General features: G+C 40.8%; 2 non-coding genes across 2 annotated transcripts; both read left to right on the forward strand.

Moving 5' to 3' along the window:
- The first annotated feature begins 8,548 nt into the window (after nucleotides 1-8,548).
- Nucleotides 8,549-8,620, forward strand: trnae-uuc (transfer RNA glutamic acid (anticodon UUC)). The gene has a single exon. It is a non-coding gene; the product is annotated as a tRNA-Glu (tRNA).
- Nucleotides 8,621-10,407: 1,787 nt separating this feature from the next.
- On the forward strand, nucleotides 10,408-10,479 carry trnae-uuc (transfer RNA glutamic acid (anticodon UUC)). Its single transcript has one exon. It is a non-coding gene; the product is annotated as a tRNA-Glu (tRNA).
- Nucleotides 10,480-10,736: the final 257 nt, after the last annotated feature.

Below are 10,736 nucleotides of genomic sequence, written 5' to 3' on the forward strand. Positions count from 1 at the left end.
ACCTTTTTAAAGGCTGTACTGGCCAACACAATAACTAATCCATCATGTAAATCTCCAGAGAGTGAGACTGACCCAGGAACACCTACTGTTGTCTGATATATAATCTTATAGCTCATGAGGTCTGAGGGTGAACATGTTAACAATGGAATATTATTTCTGTGAGAAGAAGAATATAGAAGTTCCTAAATCACTGACAACAGTATCATAAATATAATGTGAGAGGAGGTCAGTGAACATGATGCTGTATGGATGTAAAATATATGTAGAGTTTGATGTTTTCCTCTCACTGAGTGTTTATACAGAACAGGATATTGGCAGAAAGACTCATATAAAAACCAAGCAACTAATACCACCATCTATGTATTAATATTACATGTCAGAAAGGCTGTCAACTTCTTCCTTCCAGCCTGTCCTCTGACTGACAGAAGACAGACTGGGAGAGAAGACAGCTGTCCAACTTTCTATAGAAGAAGCTACAGGAGGACATGGAACAATATGAAAGGTTTGGACACTGAGGGGACACACATCGTCCCTCTGGCTGACCAAGACAACAAACACTGACTGCAGGGTGATGAACTACACATGATGCATTTAAATATAACTGGACTGTGTTTACATGCTTCAGTAAAAAATAACTGAAGACTAAACTGTGTATCTTAACAACCTCAACACAGAATCTGCAGGCTCCTTTAAAAGAAACAAGTCACTCTGACTTCTATTATCAGCTGATTTAACGTTCAGTTCCTCCATCATGAACGGTCATCAGCTCACCATCTGCTGGATTACAGTGATGATGAGCTCAGCAGATGTGTTGTGATCTAATAGGACCAGACAGGTGTGAGACATGCAGGATAAAAACAGCTCTGCTCCAATCAAAGCAGACTGAAGTCAGAGAAGCTGCTTCAACAAGCTCACGATGGAGGAAACAGCAGAATCAACAACTACAGCAGCTGTGACTCATTAACATGTGACCAAGACAGAGACAGGTAGGTAAAGACATTTATCAATGGTAGTAAAATACTAATGAGGCATCAAAACTGTAGTTGAGACGCACCGGTCGAGTCTCTTATAATGTCTCTGCTGACTTCCTTCTCTGATGCTTCAGTCTGTTTCAAACTGCTGCCTGATTTCTTGCTGCTCTGCGTCACCTGATTTTTTGCACCAGGAAACACGTTCCAGACAACTTACACACCTGATAGTGCAAAACAGTCACAGAGCTCAGATACTGACTAAATGTAACGACTGGAAAGTGCATTCTATCAGCTTTCCTGCTGGACATCCACATGGTCTCTCTGCTGCAGTATATGCATAGAAACACACATACACATGTAAGAAATCAGCAAGTAGTCTCATTCACTGCTCAGCTACTTCTCCTCTATTATTTTTATCATTAGTTCAGTGGTCAGACAGACAGCTCATGTTTCAGTAGATTAAACACACGAGTACATCTAGCAGCCACTGTCTGTGTTTCACACAGTGCTGCTCAATACAACTTTCATTGTGAGGCTCATGTTCCTCCCATTTCCTCACTACATTACAGCTTTCTCATGGACCATTTAACCAACACTGGAGGTCTCACATCATCACTGTGTTCAGACAGAAAGGCCCACAGGAAAGTTCCTCAATTTTTTAGCCGTAACAATAACTAAAAAAATACTCTGTAAGAGAAAACAGCAATAAACTATGAAATCTGCAGTCTCTGTTTTCATCATTAATCACTCTCAAGACAAGTTTTGAATCAGGTGATTAAACAATAATGGGAAGATCTGATCAACAAAACTATGAAAAAAAAAGAAATGTGTCGTAAAATTATGTCAGTCTTGAAAATAATGTTTCAAGGCTGACAGCATTATATTTAACAACATGTATCTGTCGGATAAACATTTAATGAAATTAAAAGAGAAACTCAATGTCAATTTAAATAAAATCAGAGAAAAACAAGACGGATTAACTTTGCAAATGATTTTAACCCTCAATCTTAATTTACTGCTCTCAAAACTGTGAAATGCTCCCATTCTGTCCAAACATAATAAATGTTATTTTAAAGTGTATGTAAGTGTATGTTAAAGTGTAAAGTCTATGTAAAACAGAGTGTTGCTACGGTCGACGTGCCACATCTACTGTCCAATTAATTAAATTACTAAGTAGTTGTGCAATAAACAGGAAAATGTAGAACGAGAAAGATTTAGAGGAAAATCCTGCAAATGTTTTCAAAGGAAGAAAAAAAAAACAATGTTTGTGAAGCTTTAAGTCTAAAACTGTGAACAATAAGTGAACAGAGTGAAAGTGTGACGGGACAGAAAGCTCTTTGTTCTGCAGTCAGTCAGCTGACAGTGTCAGGAGGCTCGTTACACTCAATTAGTTTCACCTGTTGATGAGGCTGCTGGACTCATTAAGGCTGCCAGACTGCCAGCCAAAATCAGATTTTTTGCCCATCCAGATTTGAACTGGATGGCTCTTTTGAAGTCTGAACAGTCACAAATTACATGAAATCCGATTTTTGCGAACCGGATCGAAACCACCTTCAGGAGGTATTTTCAGATCGCATTTGGACAGATGCGTCTCAGTCTGAACCGCTCCAAACACTACAGACCGAACACAACAGATCGGTTTTGACTGTCCGTGACGTCACTCTACGCGGCACGCGCAGCGTCGTGAGACGAGGTGTCCACCGGCAGCCGCACCCGACTCATAGGGGCCCGACGGGGGCGTCCATCCGCCCGGTTTCTCCCCTGGTGCGTCTGAGATCTTCTGCACCTCTACTGGACAGTGATGAGGCCAATATACTGAGGTGACCTGCCTCCATCATGTTTGTTGTTGTTGTTGTTGTTGTTGTTGTCGCAATTATATGACGCCTGAAGCCGTTACGACGTCAGACGCTCTGACGCCGTTACTACAGCAACCTGTCAGATCAGTCAATAATGTGGCCCAGTCTGAACAGAGCCATATCCGATTTGGACACTTGCTAAAATTAATGTGGACAGTCAGCCCTAAAAATCGGATTTGAGTAGGAATCTGATTTGAATCAGATTCGCCTGCAGTCTGAACGCGGCCTAAGAGTCGACACGTCTCACCTCTTTAACCTGCTCACTGCTCTCACTGACCTCTGTTATTACATGCTGTGTTTTAAATTATTGTGTTCAGTCCTTTTGATTTTGCAGGACTGTATTGTAAAACCTGACAAAAAGAGATAAAAAGGAGAGAACAGGCATCAAACAAAGAGAACACAGCAGGAGAAGATGAACAGGATCCTCTGGGGCGCAGCTGATCTCTGTCAGTCAGCCATGACACTTATCACACACACACACACACAGGCCAACACTCTGATGGTAACAAGGCTGAAGGTTTCTGCTGGTTCTGCTCTGTGGGGAACTGGGGAACCTAACAACCGGATCAAAGCTTTAAATAATGAAGGTGGTCACACTCCAATAAACACTGTGAGAAACACCTGAATCTCCATCAGAGTCTGACCGAAGCTTTCTTCTTCTTCTTTTAACTTCTACCTGACTTTTTCTTCAACACAACAACTTTAATTTTCCACAAAAAAGTATTGAGAGCGGAGTAGAGCTGCTCTTTGTTCTGATTAGGATTCTCTTTGTGTGTTTGTTTGAAACAGCAGAAGAAACGTATTTATAAAGGAAGTCTGTGTCCGACCGTTATCATGTGAAGATACTCAGCAGCCCTCTGAGAAACACAATATGACGTAATGATGATAATAAGACATGAATGAACGCCTTGCTGATACTTTGTCCTCTTAACAATTCATCCTTCAGTTTCACACAGAATCTCAAAGCACATCCAGAGGAGCTGGGAGACTCTGAGCTCTTACTTTTATTTCACAAATATTAGTTGTACTTGTTGTGATGTTGGACAGTGATGACATAAAACTAGGAGTCGCTCATCAGGATGGAAATCAACTCACCACTCTGTAAACTCTCCTGCTGCCCACTCTGCTACCAGGTTTCAAATGTCAACTTCAGAGGTCTGTATAATGTTTGTATATAATAGAAATATATAGATCATATAATAGACAGGCCTACTTCAGACTGTATTTACACATAGAGATACATGTAGTACATTATGTACTGAAGAGTCACACAGCAACACAAGATACAGTGACAGAGAAAAAATATGGTCTTTTCAACATATTTCATTTTGATACATTTTCTCATTACATGGTCCACTGAGTTGAGCCTCTGCCAAGTCCCATCTACAACACAGCCCACTCTCACCATTTAATGTCCCATCATGTCAATCAGCAGTGGAGGAGGATCACTGGTTTGGATCCATCACTTAAACATGTCTTCCTGCTGCTCCGGAACAGAAACTTTCACACTGGAAGTGTGTGTGTGTGTGTGTGTGTGTGTGTGTGGCTGTTAAGTGGACTGCTGCTTTCTTCACACCCACCTTGTTCCACCCAAACACTCACAGACTCTCTGCTGATTGTTGTTATTCACAACATCTGAATGATTGTTTTTCTCTATAGAAACTGCTGATGGCCACTTCTTTTTTACATGATGCTCTCCTTTTCTTTCACCCAAGTAAAAATTTGTGTGAAATGATTCAGTCTGTGATTAGATTTTCCAAATGTCACGCTGAAGCACAAACCATTGAAACAAGTAAAAACATCCAAAAATCTCTCCTGACACTGAGGACATGATGTCATACAACCTGTGGAGAGTGGACCTCAGCTAGGACACACAGAGTGAGAATACAGTCCCAGCACATAAAACAAGACACACACCTTTGTTCCTTCATGTCAGGGAGCAAAACTATCTGATCATCATGTTGAGAGAATCTGCTTCTGAATGTAACTTGACAAAGATGAAATGTGGCATTTCAGACTCACAGGTCCTACAGAATGTGAATCCAGCTGAAATAACTGAGGCTGATGAATCTTCATTTGGCTGTAAAGTGCTCCTGGGGACTGTAACTGGATCCTGAACAACACAGAGTTTACTTTCTGTCACTGTTTATTTCATCTCATCTCCACCTCTCTCTCCAACAATCCCTCTCCACCTCCATCACTCTGTCAGAGAGCTGACAGCTCTGATCAGCTCATGCTGGATTTCACTGGAGGCTCGTGGCTTTATTGGGGCTCGGGGACGAGACCAGAGTGCACTGGCTCAGGTCAGAGTCACAGATTAACCACATACATCTTTCAGGTGAAGAGCGTCCTAAAGAGACAATGTCCAGGACTGCTAACAAATGGACAATGACAGAGAGACACCAGTTGTCTCTGTCTGTCTCTCTCCATGGTGGACTGTGTCTTTGTGAGAACGATACTGGAACTGTCCCATCGAATAAATTGTCTTCTTGTCTTTCAGTTCCACCTCTATTTTGTTTCTTTCTGCTCTTGGTATTTTCATGAAATCACAAACAGAAGAGATCTGGTTTCATCTGTGGATTCTGTGTTTTACAGCTTAAACTGGATGGTGATGGTGTGTCCTTCCAACATTAACACATTACAGTGAAAATACAGCAACACACTGCTGGGTTAAACTGTTTCTACTCTCTATTGTTTACTAAACAAAAAGCTGTAATTACAGTTTCCAAAATGATTGTTTTGGTTAATCAGAAACTTTTAAAAAGGCCAAACATGAAGAAGGACTGAGCCATGTGCATTAAGTGGATTTTAGGAAACAGGCAGCACAGTTTGGAACAATCTGTCTGTTGGACCTCTCCCCATGTTAGACTGGAAGAAAGCACAGAAGAAGAAGAAGATACATCTAACCATGACATACAGTCCCTATTCAACAAAGAGACATGGAGAGAAAGATTCCCTTTACCCTCTATTTAAGATAAGACACCTCCTCTGTTTGATACAACACAAGCTCTTCACTTCTCTGTCCATCTGTCCATCAAACAAGTCCACATTTCAACTAATACACAACTCCTTTATGATGCTATAATCCACTGTACAACTGTGCATTTGTGTGTGTGTGTGTGTGTGTGTGTGTGTGTGTGTGTGTGTGTGTGTGTGTGTGTTACAGTGCATAAACAGTGAGCAGCACTCTCAGCCTCTGTGACAGGAGAGAGGACAGACACAACAACAGAAAAACAGGCAGCTGATGCTTTCATTTACATTTGACTTGTTTCTTTCTTCAGTGTGTTTTATTAAAACCTCAACATGAAGCTGTCAGCTTGAGTTTTACAGTCAGAAGTTGTGATCTGCACAGAATATTTGGAAACTGATAAAAGAGTCTCACTGAGTCGTCTGAGCCTCGCCGATCATTTCAAACTGGACTGATGTTTCTGGAAATCTAAACAGTCGTTTGAATTTCTGTTTATTTCAACTTTAATCTAAATTTTACTTCAGGGAGTCGATGATTAAATAACTGCTGGTTGACATTTGAATTTTCACGCCAAATAAACTGTTAACAATCCAGTGTTGAAAGAAATCAATACCTCATCACAGCCTAATGTAAACAATATCAACGATCCTCTTCAGAGAGAAAATAATCGTTCTTCATGAAAAACAAAGGACAGATTGTGACTCACAGCTTGGATTATGTGACCCAACAACACTGAGTGACTGTCATAGTTTAGTGAGAAAAAGATTAGGAGCGTAACATTAATGTTCAATCTATATTTAATGAGCTCACTACAGTCTTTAATATATAACTGCTTAAATGTGAAGACATGAGGACACCAATGCAACATTTCACATTCCTAATAAATGTCCCAACACTGATCCTCACATGAGGGGAAGTGAGACTCTAAAGGAGCCTTTTTTTACATGTCATTCTTTTGGCTTCAAATGTTCTGTTTGAGCCACTTAATGTTTTAATCATTCATTACACACTGTATAGCAACATATTAGAGCCTCATTATTGCTTTACTGCAGGATTAAATATGCAGATAAATAAATGTGATGACTTCTAATGAATCAGCTGGTAACTGTAATGTACACTGAAATAATCAATCAGCACTTTCTGCTTTGTGTTCTCTACAAGCACACTGCAGCATTCTTCCATCACACACAGGTCACAGAGACGTGGACAGGAAGTGGTCAGTGGTCAGTGGTCAGATCACTGAGACAGAGCAGCCTCCAACTCCCATCAGCCCCGGCATATCTTACTGCTGCTAGAGTCTCTTTGTTAATGACACTTTGCTGTATTTATGTCCATAAAAAGCTCATTAGTAAACACTGAAGCTGTGAATCCACTGAGTGACTGAAGAACAGTGACAGAACAAGGCAGAGCAGACTGTGTGTGATGTGACTCCACCAGTGTTTTCACTGGAACCTTTAACAAGTCACTTCTCTGTATTATGTGAAGACTTTCTCTCTGCAGTCTGCTGCTGATAACCATCAAATATAATAAAGTGCTGCTCACTGTGTCACTAACTCTGAGGAATGTGATTTTTGTTTGGATCAGAATCCTCTCACCCAGTGTCAGCTGGGACTGGCTCCATCCAGGATAAGAGCTTAAGGATGATAAATAATGAATTGATGAATTGCAGACTTTCATCTCAAAAAGTGCCAATAGTCATCTGTAATGTCATCTCTCTCTTGTGAAGACAACATTACATTGCTGTCCTGCACAAGTTAATCACTGGATTAACAAAACTGATTTTAGTTTCTAAAACCAGCTCCCATATGGTCTAGTGGTCAGGATTCCTGGTTTTCACCCAGTCGGCCTGGGTTCAACTCCTGGCATGTGAATATAGAAATTACCATCATTAGCAAGACTTCCTCTCTGTTCATCACCATCAAATATAATAAAGTGCTGTTCACTGATTGTGCACTGTGTAATCAACACACTGAGGAAATGAGGAGGTTCATGAACTCTGATTCTCCTGAACTCATCAGAGGAAAAACATTGAATAACTTTAGTTCTGTCGCTAATAAAAACACATGTGATATTTAGAGTTCTGCTCATTTAGTTTCCAGCTTCATTTTTCAGCTGCTGAATCACAGAATGACTGCTGAGTCAGCAGGACCCGAAGGAGGGATTCAGAGACAGACGACACAAAGACAGAGCTGACCGGATCATTCAAACACAGCAGGTGAGTTCAATGATGATTTCCTTTGAACTTAATCAAAATGTGCCTGTCTCTCCTGTCTGTCCTCTGTACATGAGCTCATCTGAGAGGTGGGGGGCTGCTGGTTTCTTTCTAAGCCAGTGTCCATCCTGGGGGTCCAAGATGACCTGTATGTTTCTGTCTCACTGCTCTCATTAACCTCATTTCCAACTGCAGCCTGTAGCTGTTTTCACATTGTTAACTTTATACTAAACAGTGTGAGCAGCCTCAGGTAAGGTCATCTGTGGTGGGAATACTGGAGTCATTCAGGGCAAGCGGAGAATAAAAACACCTTTATGTAAATGACCATAAAAGTGTCAACAATACAAACTCTGTTTGAGTAAACTGAAAGATATTCTGCTAAAGGGACAATGCAGAAAATGAAGACATTATGTTTCTGTGAAGTCATCTCAGTCATCTGACAACAAAGTAAGAAAGCCCTCAGTTCTACATCATGTCCTCAACTTCACAATCAGACAGACTTCCATCTAGTAAAGGGAAGGATAGGTAAAAGCTATCCAGCTCCCATATGGTCTAGCGGTCAGGATTCCTGGTTTTCACCCAGGCGGCCCGGGTTCAACTCCCGGTATGGGAACGTATTGTGCACAAATTTAGATGCAACAACAACTATCATGGGACAACTTACTGGAGGAACAGATTCACTCTTGTAAGAGTGATTGAGGACAAACTCAATTCAGCATCATATGCAGACACAGAAGGCAGCTGTTAGCTAGACCAGGCTTCTCCATTAACTCTAATGGAAACACATCCACGTCGTTATTTGAGGGGTCAACATTATACGTCATGCTCTATGTCAGCTACATAACTATGTCCAATAATTAAGTGTATAAATTATTCAAATAATCCCAGCATGCAACGGTCAGTTCACCCAGGTGGCCCGGGTTCAACTCCCGGTATGGGAACATAAACTTTGCATTATAAGCTTGAGTTATGTCCATCATGATTTCTGAGACCACACTCACTTTAATAAAGACAGGAGAGATGGTGTCCCAACATAACGCTCAGTAATGTTAGTTGAGTGTGAAGTGATTCAGAGTTTAAAGAAAGACTCACAAACACACAGCTGCCAGAGAGCAGCCGAGCCTCTCCATCATAGTGATTAATACACCACTTCAGCAGAAAAACACTTTGACTCTCACATGTTAACTCCCACTGAGCAAGTTATTCAGTGTTACATCATTTAAAATAAATCTGTGGTGTTTTGTCGGATGAGAGGTAGAGAGAAGTGGATCATGTCACCGACTGTAGCTGTGGTGAGAGAACACGTGATTTAAAGATTAAACAAACCTGTTAGAGAAAGACATGTTAAAAACAGTTTGCTGCTGTGGTGATAATGAGACTGTGAATCACAGTGATTGTGACTAATTCACAGCAAAAACTGCCAAATGAAAAACTGCTGCCAGATCTAAAATCACCGTGTAAATCAAGTTCATAAAGAATCAGGTGTGAAAATGAGTCCACCCCCTTGTTTTATTAGAAGGTTAATTGTGTCGCTGACAAATATCTTCAGCTTTTTCAGTCATATTTTGTTCTGCTCACATTTATATTAAATGTATTATTATTTAACTGAATATTTAATTTGTTCTTGATTCATTTTAATTTCACTTATCTGTTGCATTTCCTCTGTGGAGCTTCAACACACAAGATGTTAAGATTTTGGAAGAGTTTCCTTCTCAGAGCTCATTTGTATTTTAGGATCAAATGCAAAGAAAACTGTTTCATTCTGAACAACACAAAGGTTAGATTGAATCTTACAGTTATTTTTGGATGATATATTCTGGAGAATGTCTGAGAATATTGGTTGTTGTTGTTTGAATGTGTCTGTTAAAACCTTCTGAGAGGGAACATGCAGTCAGTTGATCATTGCTCCCAGTCAGCACCATGGACAGAGACAGAGCAGCAGCTCACTGCTGAGTATTATTCTGTCCTCCTCTCATTTATTTATTCTTAAAAAAACTGACTTGTCTTATGAACTCATTTAATGGCAAGTTGTTGTTTTCTCTGTTAGATTCAGTTTGGCTCAGCAGCCTGTTCATCACGATGACAACTGTTAGAAGACACAGTGGAGTAAAAGTAGTTATGCGTTTGGAAATATACTTTCTGTCTAATATTTTCAACAGCTGTTTGATGTAATTATCAATAGACTCAAACTAAGAACTGGCTTTAGCTAACGGCTCAACAAAACCGTATTTCCCAGACAGGAGTTGAACCCGGGCCGCCTGGTGAAAACCAGGAATCCTGACCGTCAGAACATATAGGACATAAAGCAGTGATACATGTCTTCCACATGTCATGTGGAGGTCAGCAATCACATTTTAACAGTATGAACAGAGTAATGATGATTTCAAACCCTAAACCAGCTCCCATATGGTCTAGCGGTCAGGATTCCTGGTTTTCACCCAGGTGGCCCGGGTTCAACTCCCGGTATGGGAACATGAACATTTGCATCATAAACTTGAGATATGTCTGTCATGCACTCATTATTTCTATATTTGGACAAAGCCCAACATTGGCAGTTTTACACAGGGGCCGACAGGGTCCAGTGCCCCTGTAAAATTGCTCCTGGCCCCCGTTGTGGCCCCTGTGCTGAACAGATAATAAGTTAATTAATTTTCTTACGGCGACATGCGCTGGCTCGAAGACCGGAACTAAAGACATATCGACGGAGCGTTCTCCACGGACTCCTTAAA

The sequence above is a fragment of the Centropristis striata genome, chromosome 4, assembly GCF_030273125.1.
Source record: "Centropristis striata isolate RG_2023a ecotype Rhode Island chromosome 4, C.striata_1.0, whole genome shotgun sequence".
NCBI classification, from domain to species: domain Eukaryota; kingdom Metazoa; phylum Chordata; class Actinopteri; order Perciformes; family Serranidae; genus Centropristis; species Centropristis striata.